This window comes from Lepisosteus platostomus, chromosome 9, assembly GCF_059453375.1.
Source record: "Lepisosteus platostomus isolate fLepPlt1 chromosome 9, fLepPlt1.hap1, whole genome shotgun sequence".
Classification (NCBI taxonomy): domain Eukaryota; kingdom Metazoa; phylum Chordata; class Actinopteri; order Semionotiformes; family Lepisosteidae; genus Lepisosteus; species Lepisosteus platostomus.
In genome coordinates, this window is record NC_142619.1 from 15,438,883 (window position 1) to 15,457,322 (window position 18,440).

At 34.9% G+C, this 18,440-nt stretch overlaps 1 protein-coding gene across 1 annotated transcript in view; it reads left to right on the top strand.

The window, feature by feature from the left end:
• Window positions 1-3,808: 3,808 nt before the first annotated feature.
• LOC148654549 (proline-rich protein 5-like) overlaps window positions 3,809-18,440 on the top strand; it is a 92,636-nt gene continuing 78,004 nt past the window's right edge. The window contains exon 1 of the mRNA XM_088646953.1: window positions 3,809-4,313. The gene's annotated coding sequence lies outside the window, so the exon portion shown is untranslated. The remainder of the gene's footprint in view (window positions 4,314-18,440) is intronic.

Sequence of the window (18,440 nt, forward strand, 5' to 3'; positions counted from 1 at the left end):
CAAAACAACATTTCCATTTTCAAGATTTGTTAAAAAATACTTAATGCGTATTCAACCATACCAATACAATAAATCAGTGTAATGTGAAGACATAAGCAACACTGTTTGCAAAATATGTTTTTTTTAAAGCATTATTAATTTCAAAAACTATTATGGGTATGCTCCAAAAACTCTCATGATTCCTGAGTTTTATACTATATAAATCAATAGTACCTTTTAGACGATAAAGTTTGAACATAATTTTTTCATATCAGTTTCTGATAAGAAGCTTATAAACTTAAAAAGATCCAGCAGTTTTTTTACAGAATGTTTTTAATGGTTGTATTTCTTGTCAAAGCATTGCCCACAGTCCTGCTTGAGACCAATATGGTTTAATAATTAATACTATATTCAGTGGAATATATGTAAATGTAATTGTAAATGTAAAGGTGTATCTGTAGAGATACACCTCAGGTGTGGATTTTTTCATGCAGTTGTAAAGTTGTTTGTTAAAAAGTACAGTAATAAAGAATTGACAGCAAACATTGTTTTGTCTAATATTATGGAAACTGAAAACCTATAGCAATAAAAGGAAGCGCAGAACGTACAATATTTATCTTACAGAAAGATCGGCCCATAAGTTTGAGAAAGTACAGTTGGTTTATTTTCCACTATTTTGTAATTATTAGATCTTTGTAATATTGTGGAATTAAATATTGAGTCTGTTTTAAAAATAGTAAAGTACTTTGCTGAGATCTTTCAGATTGGTAGGATTGCAAATTTAAATTCTTAGATCTATTTCTTAAGAACCAAAAGAACAAAATTAAATGACAGGTACTTTACATGGATACAAAATCTCAAAGCATATTTTCCTTTAAAAAAAAATACTTGCTTTGAAGCTTTAAATTACAGTTTATAATTCCAAAAGTTTTAGCTGGTACGATATGTTTAGTAACAAATACAAGAAGATAGCCAAGTGAGTTTTTTCTTGCTTGCTTTCCAACAGGCTAAGTAGCAATACATATATAAAATAGGAGCTTGTCTGTTTCTTAAACATTGATTCTTAAAGGTTTATTTTAAACCACATTAATTTCTTTAACTAATTTACCCCTATGTATCTCTACCAGAAATATCTTGTTTACAGATATCCACAAGTTAGAAGGCATTCTCTAAAACACAGCACTGAAAGGCAAACTCAAGGGTGATTCTCTAAGTTTCTGAAAACTTGATTAAAACTCTAGAAGTATATGAAAAACTTACCAATGTTATAAACAAGGCAAGGAGTCATCCTAATACACCAGTTTCTTACAGACTTTTGAAACAATGCAACGGCCTGGAAAATCTACATTCTAAAACATTTCTTTCTGAGACCCTTTTGACATACTTCTGATGTATCCTGGGGTCAGTGGCTGTTTCAGATCTTTCAACATCAGACAACCTCACCCAAAGCAACCCAAATGAGGCTGATCAGACCCATACCTGCATCCACGTAGCACTACCCTGAACCCATGTGACAATTTATCCTGATTCAGAGCCATCATTATACTTTTTCTGCAGCCACAGTGGCAGCTGTGATGGCCTTCCTCCTCTGTCCACCTGTGATGTCCAGCACACTATAGGACATAGGCCCTATTTAGGAATTTCCCTACAATGACTCTTCAATGGGCATGCACCTTGCTCTCTATCCCTTCGAACAGCACTGCTCCACCAGGTCTACATGCTGTACTTGGTCCTCTTCCTTTCATTGGCCTAATCTGTGTGCTTTTTCCACGGGACCTTAAGATCCAGCAAGATGACTTGTTTGGATGTTTCAGATAGCAGGATGATGTCCCTGATGAGGCACGTCTATGTGATGGTGACTGAAACCCAGAGTTGCCTTCCTAAGTCAGCCAGTCTCACACCATAATCAGTAGTCCTGTACTAGCTCTGTCTCTCCCCGGCCTTGACAAAAGCACCAGCAATAGCAGCCCTCACCTAACATTCTTGTATCCTGTAGTATTCCTTGCTCTCTACACCAGATTGCTCTTCTTTGAGCTCATGAAGCACCTTGGAAAAAACATAAAATGACTATGACTACAGGATTCTTACCAATGCAGTCTACCAATAGGTAAATTCAGTTAGCTATTTCATATGTTGGTTTTGGATTGTTTTTGCTTTATTTTCTGGAATTTTATTGAAGTCTCATATTTTACCATCTTTTTAAAATAATTTCTCTTGACCTTGAAAGTAAAATTGTAATAGGATTTTGTTTTTCAAAATCAAAACCATATTACATCATAGCTTTAAATGTATTTTGTATGTTAGCTCTAGACAGAACCAGGTGGCAAAAACCTTAGTTCTGAGAGCACTTTTGATGCTGCAACCCAAACATCACTGGCCATTCACTATTTTGGATGACAGACTTCTATATAGCTAATGTGAGCTTAAAGTCTGCAAGGATTTTAATGAATCAACAGCAGCCACTGTAGCTGCTCAGGAGTCTACAAGCTTGAAATTATCACAAGCAAAAGCTGTGTGAAGTCTTCTGTCTGGCTCCTTAGGTTTTCAGTTTCAGCTATGAAACATTGGTGAGAAAAGGAGCAGATGGTCTGGCAGTACACATTTAATAGGGTACTTGTATGTCATCTTCTTCTGTTTTGTGCTACTGTATTATGAGACTTGTACCTTTAAGCAGAGTTCAATAACAATTAGCATTTTACAGTTTAATATAAAGTAAAAAACAATTGCAATGAATGTTTGTCTTATGTATTATTTTGTGTTTGCAATGCCCACTGTTAATCATGATGGAATAATCTGTAATGTACTAAGATAATTACTGTGGTGAAGATCAGTATACAGCCCAAGGCCTGTGATTAAAGTAACAGGCCAATCCCAAATGGATATTACTGTAGGGCCCATAAAGCCTAAAGGAGACTAAATGTCAATGTTTGAATTAGAAAACATTAAGTCAAAAACATGGAAGATGACATTTTCAGAAAAAAATCAACCCTATTGCACAAACTTAATGGTGTTTGTAATTTTTGCTCATCTTTATAAGAACAAAAATAAGGAAAGGCATTTCTGAACAAAATTAATGTATGCATATCTGTGATAATTGACACTATTAAGACCACCTTTTCTATGCTGAGCTCTTTAATAAAACAGTGAAAAAAGCAAGTTTTTTATCTGTCATCTTAAGAATTGGTTCTGTAGAAAAAAACGTTTTATAAGATCCTATAATATGCTACTTAATGGAACATGAAAAGACACAGGCAATGCACAGTACTCATCAAGTAACGTTATGCTTAACAACAACCTATTTTTTAAGATATAAAATACTTAATGTAAACTCAAAACATAACATTTTAATATTACCTTTTTACTACGATCTCTACTTAAGGTTTTTCGTAAATAGGTCAATGCTGAATTGCTCAACACGTAACAAAGCCATCCAGGTGACTGGTCCAAACCGCAATGCCTTTCTTCCTATTTCAGTATTTAAGTGTGAAATGAAACCAAGAACAATAGAAAAGATGTTCGCTATCAGAACTACATGTTTACATTGGCGAAACTATTGTAGTGAAATAAAACTTCAAAGTGTTAAATTAAAATTTAGCTTGCCAACACTAGCCGGTTTCAAGATTGCTATATATGAAAATGATTACATACTGTACTGTATGAGAAACACAACACTAAAAAGATAACCGCGGAAATTCCATGGTTCATTTTTGGTTTAGAATTCTTTGCGTGAACCCCGCAACTCGTGCACCCATTTAAACTCAAGCAAGCCAGGTCGGCGAAATTAATTTTCGAATAATTACCAACTACATTTTCCTAGAGCTAGTTTTCGTACTCCTGCGAGAATGGAGCTCTCTTCATTGCTCAGATAATGTTCCTGTTTCGTAATGGGTAAAACAGGGCACTTGCATATTTTCTCGAAAGGCGTTACTGCAGCCTTGAAGCTTGAAGCCTGGTCTTTGGCTGATCTCCAAGCTCGATTGGTTGTAAGGCTGCATATTGTGCAGTTCTACAGTACCTACAGACAGTGCACTGCACACACACAGTATCCGCGCAGACCGAGAGAGACTGGCTGGCACTGACAAGTCAAGAACACGAGAAACCAAACCGGAATTTATCAACTAAATGTATCGACACGACTCTGGACGTTGCACTTAAGGAAAACAACAACAATGTATAGTCAGAAATAAGTCGGATATTTTTGCACATCGATTCGCAGTGACATTTTGTGAATGATTTCTTGTTTTATGTCTGTTCCAGTTGGGGTATGTCATGACGGCTATTGATATCAAATCCTGTCGCTTTTTGCAGACGCTCTAATTGAAAGAGAAAAAACGGTGAGTAGCTTCTCTTTGTATTGTCTCCTCTTAAAGGGAAGGAATTAAAGCTACGTATTCTCGAGAAAGAATTTAGTATCTGATTTATTTCTTAATGCTTTTACATACAGAGAGATGTTTTGCTTTTGTGTTGTTTTTGGTTTACAACGGCTATACGAAGTCATTACGGACTCAAGTCTTTAAAATACAGCATTGCACTGAATGGAAATCCGGAGACGTCGGCTGCTTTAAAGGGAAAGGCTGTTTGTATGCCGAGACCCCTTCCAAAAGGCCCGTTTCTTTGAGTTTTATTGCTTGAAAACGTTAGGAAGGAAATAAAGTGTAACAACGTGTAGGGCAGGAACGACTTGTCCACAAAGATGGATGCAGAAACTCTTTCCGACGACCGATGTTTAATCGAAGCAATTATTTATGTCAAACATGAATCCCAAAGACAATGCCCAGACTGGAGAAATAGGCAAATGTGCGCATCTAGTCAAGTAGCTTCAGGTCTTAACGGAAAACGCTTAACTGGAACTTACGTGTTTCTTAGGCGGTCTTAACTTAAATACGTTGTTTTAAATGATGATCAATAAATTAGCTCTTAACAATTAATATTTATTCTTTAGTAGTAATAAATTCTACTAAAATAGGTCATGACTGTGAATTACAAAAAGTTAAAATCGTATTTCTAGTCAAACACCCATGAATGTTTAGAAAGTTAAAATTAAATTGTTCAAGGATGCTTCGATTGGATGTCTTTCATTTTTCTTTTTACGAGTACTTTGTAGTATCTATAACCTATAAGAGTTTGTGGTCTAGCAATTTTCAGCTTCCTTCTTATATCAATTGTAGTTACATTGTGTGATTTAACTCCACTGGTTTACAGTGCTCTTGCGGTTCCACGCAGATGAACGGGGTTTCCTGACACCTGTGCACTTCGCACTTTGCTCTGAGGGTTTCGTTTTTACGATGGGACACTCACCATATATTGGTCAACGCCGGTGTGTACAAAAGCACATAAACCATACTGATAATAATTTTAAAGTATTTTAAAGTAATAGTTTATTGCTATTAAAATGACAGCAGCGATATATTCTCAACTATGCTATCAACTGTCTCCATATACACTATAGATATACTCAGTGCGTAAAAGATTGAAGGCTTGCCATATTGTTACTGCAAAAAATAACTTTCCGATTCTCAAACAGGGGCAATACAAGTTTGTGGTAAAAACTAACAATAACAACAACTTGTTTTATTCATTTACTCTTAAAACAGTTGTTGAATGTGAATGTGTTGCTGTGTGATAATTACATTTTTTCAAAATAAAAAGGTTGTGTGCCTTTGGCACATCGCATTGACATAAATAATCATTAGGGATAGCCTTTGTCACTTGTTTCATTGTACATATAGGTTATAAAACTGAGCTATCTGACCTCTTTGGCTAAATAAAGAATATTTTTCAACAATGTGAACTGTTCCGACTAAATTAATAGGATCACTACTCGGCAGTAGAGTTCGCAGACGTCTAAAATAGTGCAATTTATCTGAGTGTCTCTTCATGTTACTTCTTTGACACATGCAGGTAGAGTAATTAGTCTTGAGTGTCTGTTTAAATGGAGTTTGTTCTTTGAAAGTTTGCATATGATTACCAGGTGGTGCTCCAATTTCCTCCAGTCCCCAAAAGCCATGTTGGCTAGATTTGATCTGTGTTATTAAAAACAGTCTCTTTATCGATGGCCTTGTTATGGTTGATCGTGTCTAGGGGGAGAGCAGTTGTGTGATCTCAGCCTTCAGCCCTATGTTTCAGCAATAAGCTATGACTCTGGGAGCACAGTGGTGCAGTAACATTGCTTGATTGCAGCTCTTGGGCCCTGTGTTCAATTCTGGATCTGGTGTTTTATCTGCGTGTACTTTGTATGTTCTCTCTGTGTTTGTGGGGGATTCCTACTGTTGCTTTGGTTTCCTCTCAAAATCCAAAATTTGCCCTGTGATGGACTGGTGGCCTGTCTAGGGTGTACCCTGACTTGTACTCATTGATTGCAGGGATAGGGTGGTGGGGGAGCTGGAACCTGTACTGGTTAGACGATGGATGGATGTTATGATCATCACTGGGTTTGAGGTAGTTACTGAAGATGGAGGTTTCCTGACAAAAAGATGAAAAGATCTGTTTAGGAGCTCCTTGTCCCTTATTATGAACTGTACAGTGTCAATGAAAGAAAGAGTAAAAACCATGAGGCTAAATGGTATAAAAAATTGTATAATTATTACAGTATTTAGGCATACAGCTCCAAGAAAAGAATTGTGATTCCCAATATACCGTACTTAAGGGAATTACAATTTCTAATGATGTTACCCTTGTTTGTGACCAGTAACAGTGTTAGAAGACAACTGGTCAGGTGACAGTTTAAAAAGCAACAAGCAAAGACTTCCTACTTTCGGTTGGTTATATCTGCTGCTTGGAGGAAAAAGAACAGTTTCTCTTTGTGCAACTTCACCAGAAGGAAAAGAAGTGACAGACCAAGTAACTGCGACTGTGAGCTGAAGAAACATCCTGATGCAACACACAGAGCAGCAACAGTTTTAGAGTCCCATACAAGCAGTTGTAGCTAATATTTAAACAATGCGGAAAAGGGCAGTTCACACATTGACTTGACTTGACAAAGATTTTGGCTCACATTTGGATATATCTAAATCTATATATATATACAGTATTTGGATTATCGGTCTGTGGGCAATACCTGTTCTATGGCTGCTGTTTTAAAAAAAGAAACAACCGAACAAATACAACACACTAATCTAACCTTATTCTTAGTTTTAAAAAAAATGTATTTCTAAATGACTCTAATCCTATTATAGAATAATAAAAAATGGAAGAGAATTGACAAGAGAAATAGTAAATGTCAAAGTATTTATGTGGTAGAAAGTTTTAAGATCTTATCTATTGCCAATGATGAGCTACCTATTTCCATTTTGTTATGCATGCCCCTTCTTTTATGTTAAAATGTTAAAATGGGATATACTCACTTGCTGGAAAGCTGCATTGTCTTGTATTTGTTATTTTTTCCAAACTGTAAATGGGATTAATGTGGGCCTTATTATACGATAAAGTAGACAACTTTATTCCATTTCCTAGGTTTTAAAATGTTCTTAAAGGCAATTATATAATCTTTTCAGCAATTAGCAATGTAAAATCTTAGTTAAATTGAGTAAGTACCCAAATTAGGTATTCAGGAGCTCAAAAGGGACTGGAAGAAAAACCAAAGAAGACACCACAGCCCCTGAAAATAAACATCTCACATTTAACATGATTAACAAAGACCTAAAGACTTCAGCAGGATCAATGCAAAATTAATAGGTGAAAAATGTAAGAGATGATACACACTTGAGTAATTTCATTCAAAATACAATGTGTGAGAATGCACAAGACTGTTGTGCAATTATGTTTCACAAACATTCAGGCACTGATATTCTAGAAAAAAGGAAATGTCTAAATATGTGCATATACAGTATTATACTGAATGAGACATTAAAAGCAAATAAATTAAAGTGCACTCTGTTTTAACTATGTTACCACTAGAGTGTTGAGCACTATCATTGTAAGTGTAACCTGCTGCCATTAGTGTTGAGATTCACCATAACTCTGATGGGTTTTCCTTGTAGGATCATTACAGTACATACAGTATGCCTATTTCAATGCTCATGTTTACCTGTCATGGTAATAAGCCCTAAAAAGGAGACACTGCTGTTCATGGTTCTCAACTTTGACTTTATAGAGGCAAAGTAGAATTAGAAGTTGGTTTAGATGGGTCTGTTTCTAGTGGTGAGAAAGGTTTACACCTAATTAGTATTTATATTCCATAATTCATGGTGATTTTTTGCTTTTAAATAAATAGATTGTATATAAATACATGTTGTGCCAAAAAGAATAAGAAGGAGTTTAATAATACAAATGTAAAATGAAGATTAGAGTACAAAGGCTTAATCCCTGCCCAGATGTTCTTTTATTTATGTGTTGTCTCTGAGCTGTGATCATATTGTCTACTGTGAAAGGTGTTACATAAAAACTGTTATAAATGAGAAGATACTAATTTAGTTTGCAGTAGTTTATTAATCTGCATCCAGCTGTTTCTTGAAGGAAGCCAGGTTATTAGCTTCAACCATATGGTTGGGTAGGTCGTTCCTTACTCATTCCCCTTTGAGTAAAAGTGCATCCTGTTCTTGATTAAATGAACTTCAGTGTAGTTTCCATTTGTGTCCTCTGGTGTTTTTCTCTGTTTATTCAGAAGAAGCCCACTGCATTGACAAAGCCTTTGAGGATTTTGAATAATTACATTGGGTTCCCCTGTAATTTTCTCTGTTCAAGCCTAAAAAGGTCTTTCAGCATGTCACCGTTTCTGAATGTGTAATAATTCAGCATCTACAAGAGACACAGAATAAATAAACTGTTAATATACAGTATAGTATATACAGTGGTGTGAAAAAGTGTTTGCCCCCTTTCTGATTTCTTATTTTTTTGCATGTTTGTCACACTGAAAGGTTTCAGATCATCAAGCAAATTGAAATATTAGACAAAGATAACACAAGTAAACACAAAATGCAATTTTTAAATGAATTTTTATTATTAAAAAATAATAAAATGGTAAGATTTGTTTTTCTTAAGGTTGATCATTCAGTACACCTCGGAGCCTGGGCATAAAAAATAATAAAAATCATGCAATTAAATATTTAGACAAAGGTAGATAGGAAAAGGAAACGCATTAGGAACTGAGCCTGAGACACCTGTTCTGGGTTCTAGGTTCTAGGTTGGAGGGGATGTTCTCAAGTCAGCAAACGTCACCATTAGCTGCTACAGCTGTGACCCAGCTGTTAGTCTGCTTAATTGTTTGCTTCATAATCAGAATTATAATTTTGTCTCCAGTTCATACTCCTTACAGCTGTGAAAGTCTCAGTCCACCATTGGAAGCAATATAAGCTGTACAGCTCAAATGTGTGCCTTGCACCAGATTGCAGATTTCTCATAGGAAGGCCTATCCAAGCCTGGACAAAAATGTGCCTGTTCACTCATCTTGGAGCCCTACATGCAGCATGTAATTGCAATTTATCCTGTAAGTGTTAAATGAGGTTCAATCTGGCAGGTAGCACATCCATGACATAACCTTCAACAGCTGTTAACAGCCTTAAACATTCTCACAAGCAGCCTAAGGACATTTGTTGAGCTACTGGAATGTTGTCACATCAGAATGAGTGCTCATGATAGGTAGGAGATGAGGTCCCAGGACTTAATCAGTGTAGCACTGTGCAGTTAGGTTGCCATTGATTGAGCACTGTGCAGTGAGGCTGACCAAACCATTGAACTTGAACCTTCCCGATGTTTGTTTTGTTATACATACAATCTGTATGTTGTTTTGTACATCTGTGACACACTCACTGTCCTTCCTCAACACAAAACCAAGTTTCATTGCTAAAGAGGTTTTGGCTACACTGCTTGCAAGCCCACCTGAAGTGTTGTTCCAACATACCAATGGCACAAAAGTGTTGTTCTCTTCATGCATGGGACTTATAGGTTCCTTTCTGTGCTCTTTAGTCTTGATTTTCACAAACTTTGATATTAAACTAGTTGATATTAAATTCGTTTTGCTATAAAAATACATGCATTAATAGAATGATAAGTGTCCTTTCATGCTCAGTATATTTGAATAATATTCACGAGTTACGATTAACTTAAGTGTTATTGCGATCTTCTTATTTAAAACTGAGAATCTCATAGCCTCCCTCAAAGCTCGAGGGGTTTTGCAAAATTTGATCGGGTGTCTTAGTGTGCTTTATTGAGTTAATTAGAATGTTTTGCAGGGAAATGTGCTGAGCTATCACATTAGATGTACAGTATTAGTCCCAACACCAGTAAGAAACGTGAAAACACATGCAAGAGTCCCTTGGAATGTCATCTTTAAATATTGATTGACTGAACTGATTTTTTAGTATCTGTTTAAATACTGGGTTGAAACTGTAATTTTCTTTTTTTAAACAAAGCTAAGAAAGGTTACTGTCAGGGAAAACAAGCTGTGATAGTAATGCCAAGTTCTATGCACCTACTTAAGTTTTATGTTTGGATTTGATACTACACATAAGATGTTTAAATGATGAGATAGATATGTTTTCACATTAGATTTAAATATTGGCTTTTATTAGTCAATATTTTGAGGCTTTATTTATTTATTTTTGCATAGCACGTCTGTATGTTTGTGCTTGTGGTAGAATTATATGGATTTATTTTTCATGTAATGTACCTAAATTAACCTATTGATGTTTATATTAATTAAACTAAACCATAAAGCATTCTGTGGAAAATAATTCTCCTTATGGCCTCCTTCAACCAATAATTATGAATGTCTGAATATATTCAGTAGAGTTCCTTTGCTTAAAAATGTAATACCTTCTATGTACACAGAGTCTTTTCAGATTTTTGCATGCTTAATTGTACCGTTCCAACCTTAAAGCTACAGAACAGGAACAAGCTTTATTCAACTATTTTATAGCTTTTTTATAGCTTTTATTTCTTTGGAGGCTAACATTGTTACTTCCTCGTGACTGAAGACACCAAAGAATGTTATTTGAATGTTAGCCACCTTAGGATTTAGCAAGGTAGGAAGTGAACATAAACCAGAGTGAAAGAAGTTGTTCTGAGGTGGGGACTTTCAGAAATTCAGTTATGATAAGACTGATCTGTTCTGAATTATACCCCAGTATTTTCTTGTTTTTCTGTGAACATAATGGATGGATATCATTGGGAACAAAAAACCCTATCTGCACAGCCCCTCAACTTTGATATGGGAGGAAATGATCATCCACTTAGGAGGTGAGATTCTAGTTTAGGTTTTCATGTACTAGCCCATCACACTGGGACCACAGTCCTTGCTAAATGTTAAAATAGTGTAACTCTGAGGCCACCCAACTCATTTATTTGAGTTAGATTGGAACTTGGTTCAATAAATGTGTAGGTTTGACAGTGTAGCGAACAATAGAATTGTAAATTTTAAGTACCTTGGTATTTTACAATTTTAAGTGATTTCATCATTTGTGAATTAATTGAAAATCACATGCACTAAGAATTCACCGATGGGTTTGCTCTTTTACTTAGCAGTCTTTCATATAATCTGGTGTCATTCAGAGATTTCAAGGTTCTGCTGTTTCTTCATAGCTGAATAGTGAAAAATACTGCTTTATTTTGACTCTAGGGTAATTATGTACAGTACTGTACACGTATGCCTAAGCTCTGATAGACCCATTAAATACCTATATAGCTGTTGGCGAACATCTTATAGGAGATACTATTGGAGCTACTAACGGCAGCTATTGGAGCTGTGTCAGTTGAATGTACCTTAGTCAAGAGTGAAATTATAGTGGTTTACCTATGTTTTTGTTTCTTATGCATTGTTATATGATTTCACATCCTGTTTTTAGATCCTCTTTGCAGTGGAAAGTTAGAGCTATATTTTCTCACGATAACAATAGGTACAAATACCTCACAATGTTTTAATCTAAATGTGCTTCTATTGCTAAAGTGAAAAGTATTAAAACAATCTTTAACATTTACTTAAAAGATGTGCTATATAATGATTTTTAGGACTAATTATCAAGCTTATATTTTTTATTCTTTGTACAGCCTTTAATGCAGTGGAGAAAAATATGTCGCTATGGATTAAGCCAGGATTTGGGAGAGAGGGTTACAAATGTAGTCAGTAGAATATGTTACTCTGTAGTTTGCTAGTGGCTCACCCAGTAAGGACATGTATTCAGAATGCAGGTTGAGATCTATGATCCAGACATTATTATTTTGAGCCTGGATCCTGTCACTAGTCAGTTGTCACTAGTCAACTTCCATGGTGCTGCTGGGGTAGGTTTGGGATTCGTTGAAGAGGGCTTTCTCACCTTTTTGGCAAACAGTGATTCTTATGCAGGTGTGTTGTAACATCAACAAGAAGAACATGGCAGTATTGTATTTGGCTCTTCTTCTGATACGCTTGCAGTGCTTTAAATGACCAATTGGCTCTGCAGATTGCATTTCAGAGGAACTTGTCTATGTACCTGTTTGTTTCCCAAGCAGGCAGCAGGCAGTCATCTTGTGAAGAGTTGAGTCTTAAAACAACTGGGGATTCCAAAGTTGGTTGGAACATAGTACAGATATAACTGGAAGTTCAAATGTTGTTTAAAGGAATATATTACTCTAATATTCTAATACTGAAAATTCAGTGCCAAATGCAGGTTTTTTTTAGTCTTACTCCATGTCACTTTAATTATAAAATGTCTGCTTCCAATTTATCTCCCACTGAGATCTTCATTAGATCCGAATACTGTACAATGAGACTGTGTGGCACTGAACTGTTAGAAATCCCTTTGTACTACCACATCATACTTAACATGTTTTGCTCTTATAAAAATATGTTCTATAATTAAAAACAGCTGTAGAGGGTCATGTTTCATTAATGTTGAATCTTACTTTGTCAGGACATTTCCTCTGTTATTCAATTAGGTCAATAAAGCTGGTCAATAACGTTTCCATTTTATAGCATTCGGTGAGTAGCAGAAATTCATCAGGGATAAATCACAGATTGCTTGAGCATATAATGAAGAAACAGTACAGTACAAAAAATATTACATCATAAGTAGAAGCAATGTCTAGGAATCAGTTACTGCTAGGGTCTATATGAAAATGCAGCTGCAAAAGATATCCACTGTAATTCTGCCTTTGCAGGAGGCATTGAATTTTAGAGGAATGTACACTTTGAATTGGTCTAATGGGGCTCATTGTAAAATTTTCCTGTGTGAGTGTTGTGATGCTATAGTTTGGTGTCCAACTACTAAGTTTTTATTGTTGGCATATTATTTTTACAGTTCAGCCATTAACTCTACAATGTCCATACCATTTGTATGGAAATTTTACTTCCTTTCTGTTATGGATTTTTTTAACCTTTGTTTCTATTGTATAATTGAGGGCTATGTTTGTGTAGTCACCTAGTGGTGATTCATCAGAACCATTGAATCACTGTCTAAACAAGAGTGAAAAGATTTTTCCCCTCCATCTGAAAGACCCCACCCTTAGATATGGTGGCTCCAGGTAACTAAGCACATTAAAAACCCATTATAATAACACTTCGATTTGTAGGAGGCTTTACTGCTTTACTGAGTTCATAGCAAAGGTTAGACCCCTCTACTACTATTTTTTACGGCAGTCTCCCCAGACTGCTTCCTAGCTAACACTGTGAAGGTGCCACATACTGAAACACATAATTAATTACACTGAAGTGACATGCTGTGTTTCTAAATCTTTACCAATAATTCAAAATTAATCAACAGCCATTAAAACTGTATACAAGAATTAGAGGGACTTGATGATCCCTCCAAAGAGCAGCCTACGACACTACATTTCAAAGCTGTCTTATGTGAGGTATTATAACATACATCTCAGTTGTATATTGTATGCACATTTTTGTTACCTGATACTTTTTTTTCTTTAACCCATCTCCACCTCCCCAACTTTGGAGGACTTCTTTATTTTTTTTTTCACTCTCATTTTTGTTCTTATTAGACAATAACAAAACAAAATAATTCAAAAACTTCCTACTAATATTCTAAACACTCCTTATGCTCCTTAATGTTAAATGCTTTTCCTGATGCATGTTAATATCCATAGTGCTGTTTGCAATTGTTGCCTTTGCATGCTGCTTCACTATTCAGTTCACTTCTAATGTTTTGCTCAGATTTGAAATTGGCTAAAACTCACTCCCATGTGCTTTACTGCGAGTTTCATTTTTTTCTTTCATGTTTTCACTCCTTCAAGCTGCTCCTTTTGTCCAGTAAGCTGGTACAATAATGTGTGCCACTTTAGATCCTAGAGATGCACTTACTGTATATTTTACTGTATTGCTAGTTGAACTGGGGGTATATTGTAAAATGCTTTTAAAGTGTAAGATGTTAAATTAATTTGGAAAAGAGAAGTGAAATGTTAAACATACAATATAAACATATACTGTATATCCACCTGATAATTTCCTTTTTTTAGAGAGGAGATACTGTACATGCCATGCAGTTCATGATTTTTTATGTTCATAATTTTTTCATAACATCTTCACTCATTACACTAAAACTTTACTTAAAAGCACTTTCAGATATTCCTGTAATTGTCTGAAAGTGATCATACCAGGGCTAGGAATCTGTAGTGCGACTGCTTTTCTCTTTAAGATTAAAAAAGTAATTCCCCCATTTCTCATGTTTCCTGTTTTTAAAAAAAACATCAATTTCTTTCCTGGTATTTCATGAGTAAGTTTTTGAATTAATGAGATTTTGTCATGGGTTTCGCACTTGCTTGGGTTTTAGCAATTAAGGTATTAGTTTGTCTATAACTGGATTTTGTCCACCACAGGCATTATTGGTGATTAATAGAGTAAAACATGATAAAGTCAAAAGTAGTATAGAATAATTAAAGCTTAAATTTGATCTTTAAATTTTTCCTTATTTTGACTTCTTAAAAATATGAGCATTTGACTCTTTTGTATAAATGTAATATATCCCTTATCATTGCAGTGGAGTTTGAGCTTTTCATTGATTTCACAATTTGGGGAGGCTTTTGTTTTTGACATAGGAGTTTATGAGACAGATTTATGCAGAATATAAGCTTTTAATGTAAAAAGATACCCTTCTAATAGTGTTTTAAATGTGCTTTCAAATAAAAATGTTGATATACATGCTCATGCCTCTTGACTAAATTCAGTACCCAGCTCTATTTCTGCTATCTAAAATAGTTTTCTGGAATCTGTGTACAGTAAATTGCTTGCAAGTAAAAGCACTTCATATTATAATCAATCAGTTATACCTTACTGAAACTTACTGAAACGTATTGGTAGCAATTTGTTTCAAGTAACATGCAGACTGTGTGCTAGTTCGTTCTTAGTGACATACTGGCACTTCAATTATTGTCAACCCCTGTATAAACAAAAAAGAGCCAAGGTACAGTAGCTTCTTATTTCCTGTTGTGACTGAGAAATAACCCAGGCGTGCCATACATATTTAACTAACTAAATATACTAAATAATTAATGTATTATGTATTTATTAGTTGTGTACTACCACACAGCAACTTGAGTGCTAATAATAAAGTACTAATATACAGTATAGCTTGCAAGGTACCCCTAAAATAGTGCTACCTTTCTATATCCTGTTGAATTATTAAAGAATTGTCAATAGCTCTGTTGGCAAATCCTTTCATTTGAGACACTTACATCCACAAATGTTTTAATTCTGTTTAATACATTTACATTTTTTTTTCTGTTGATACTGTATCCACAGTGTGTTAGAAATTGCAGGTCGTGGGTAAAATGCTCTTTCTTTAGTGGTATGACCGTTCACGGCTTTTGTAGTTTGTGGTCATGCAAGCCTTTCTTTTCACCTGGTCTTTAAGACTTTTGTTTTTTGTATTTCTGGTTCTAGAGTATAATACAGTATCCTCTAATTTCTTTCTGTATAGTATGATTTTCTGAATATTTATTGTAGATAATCCATTTTACTAAAAAGTATTGGATTGCTTAAATTATTAAGAGAATGCATTTATTTGGGTTAACAGATCTTCCATTATATTTACTTTGATTAGATTTATGACAGCCATATTAATAAATAATATGACTTTCCTTTTGCTTCATTTAAGGTAGTTATTAAGGTATGTTTTGTTTATCCATTTCTCACATTTTCAGTGACCTATATATCATCCCATGCAATTGCTTCAAAAAAGATCACTGCCAAAATGTAGCTAGATTAGATTAATCTGATGTTGAAGTAACCAATTATATTAAGTATCTGCCATTGCTGTTGCTTTCACCGTGACCTACATATTAGAGGGAACGTAAGAATTTGCTTGACAGCTCCATCTACTGCCAAGATGCAGCGAGTGTCCCCTTGTGTACTACTGTATCATACTCGGCCATAGTGTTTGTCAGTAGCTGAAGCATTTTAATATCATCAATAGGGGTACTCCATCGATAGCACCTCCAACCTATACCATTAAATCATTTTATTTTATCAATAATTAGGAGGCGTGGTTAGTATTGCTGCCTCGCAGCTCTGGTGTCCCAGGATCAACCCAGACCCAGACCTGGGGTGCTATCTGGAGTTTGTATGTTCTCCCAGAGTTTGTGTGGATTTCCTTTCACAGTTCAAAGACATACCGGTGAGTTAACTGGCTACTGGGAAAACTGGGCCTGATGTGATGGTGGCGTGTTTGTGTACCCTGCGATGGATGGACGTCCCATTCAGGGTTTATCCACCCTTGTGACCGTTGCTTACTGAGATAGGCTCTGGCTCCCACCATGACTCTAAACTACATAGTTAAAGCAGTTAGAAAATAATTAATGAATGATTACAAGGTTTAGTATATCAGTTAAAAAGATATTTGATAAAATTAAAAAAGAGGGATTGAAGTAACCAGATTGGAGATGTCAGAGGTTCGGTATACCCATTTTAAACTAAAAACACATAATTAAGGCATCTACAGAATGTTACATGAGCTCTTCATGCGATGTAGTGTACTGTATGTATGCCAAAAAATGAATACCTCCTATCACAGTTGGAAGAAGCCATTTTAATGCTTAAACCATCTTAATTTCAGTTTAGCACATGTTAATTTTAAAAATGATAAGGGAGATTCAGGTGAAGAATGACACAAATTAATGACACTTAGTACTGAGAGTTATTAAGGCTCTTGACTTTAATACACCTCTACTAGGTAGATTCTAAGTTATTTGTAATCCACTTAAAAAGATTTGCACAAGTATTTAGATTTTTATTGTACACATCACAAGATCATTTTTTATGTGATTCTAGTTTCTAGAATGCTTTATAATTTGCTTCTTTCGTTACATATAAAAAATAATTGCTTGTTTTTATTTTGTAGGTCAGAGTACAAATTAAATGAAAGTAAAAAGGAAAAATTGGCTCGAAAATGAAATGTAATAATGTATATTCTTGTGTGTGTAACCTGATAGTTATATTTATTCAGTTTTGCTGAGTATAATTTTTCACTTTATAAACAACTATTTTTGTTTCTTATTGTGATTGCTTTCTGTACCAGTATTCCATTTGATTGCTTAAAGACAATTTGCTTATTAGCAATTTGATACAAATCTGCCTTGTGCCTTTCAAAAATGTATCCTTGTGTGCTCTAAAGACCTTCTTTGTTTTCTGCAGAGTAATCAGTTGGTGCTGGCTTTGCACTGAGGCATGTTTTAGATGAGTGCCAGAAGAAGTATGTGGGTTTCAGAGAGAATTTTTATCCTGGTGTGCTTTTAACCCTTCCACCTATACACCAGAACAAGAGCCACATGAAGCCTGAGTCACCTTCTGTGATCTATAACTGTGCTGGAGATTATTTAACATGTGAGAATTGAAGTCAGAGTTGATAAAGTATAAATCAGCACATGCAAAAAAAGTTTTATGTGCTCAAAAATCATTAGGAAAATCAGCTGATAATCATCTTATTCTATTTTACAGATACTGTAGAACAGGTTTTGACCTAAGGCTTTGGGATATGACTTAAACTGTGAAGAGGATTAGGGTTTTCTTTTTAACATGCAATCAGTCAATAGTAGTAGGTTTACATTTTTGTCATTGTATCAATGCTTGTGTTCCATTTCTACAATTTTTACAAATGCTTTAAGCAACCCATATTTTAGGTCAATGTAAATTGTTAAAGAGTTTTCTTCATAGTCATGTTGTGATTTACTAATGTCTCAATTATGATTTAGCATGATAAGATTTAAACAGGTCTTCCTTGGTTGAAATATATCTAGTTAACTTTTTTCTCCTCCTCCAATGCTGTGGTCTTAGTAGTTATCACTTTTTGCAAGCTGTCAGTTTATTTTTTTGTGTGGATAGTAGTAAATAAACACTGGTTTAGTGAGATTTGTTCTAGGCCATATAGGACATAATTTGACATACTTTGCAGAATTTAATTCTAAACATTTTCTCTATAAACTTTTGAAAGACAAAACTAACATACACAGAATTCTGCTTTTCACTTAATGTAACATGGAGTGTAGCATACAATAGATTATAAATATGCACATGAAAAGTGCTTCCTTTTCTAATATTTGTTAAG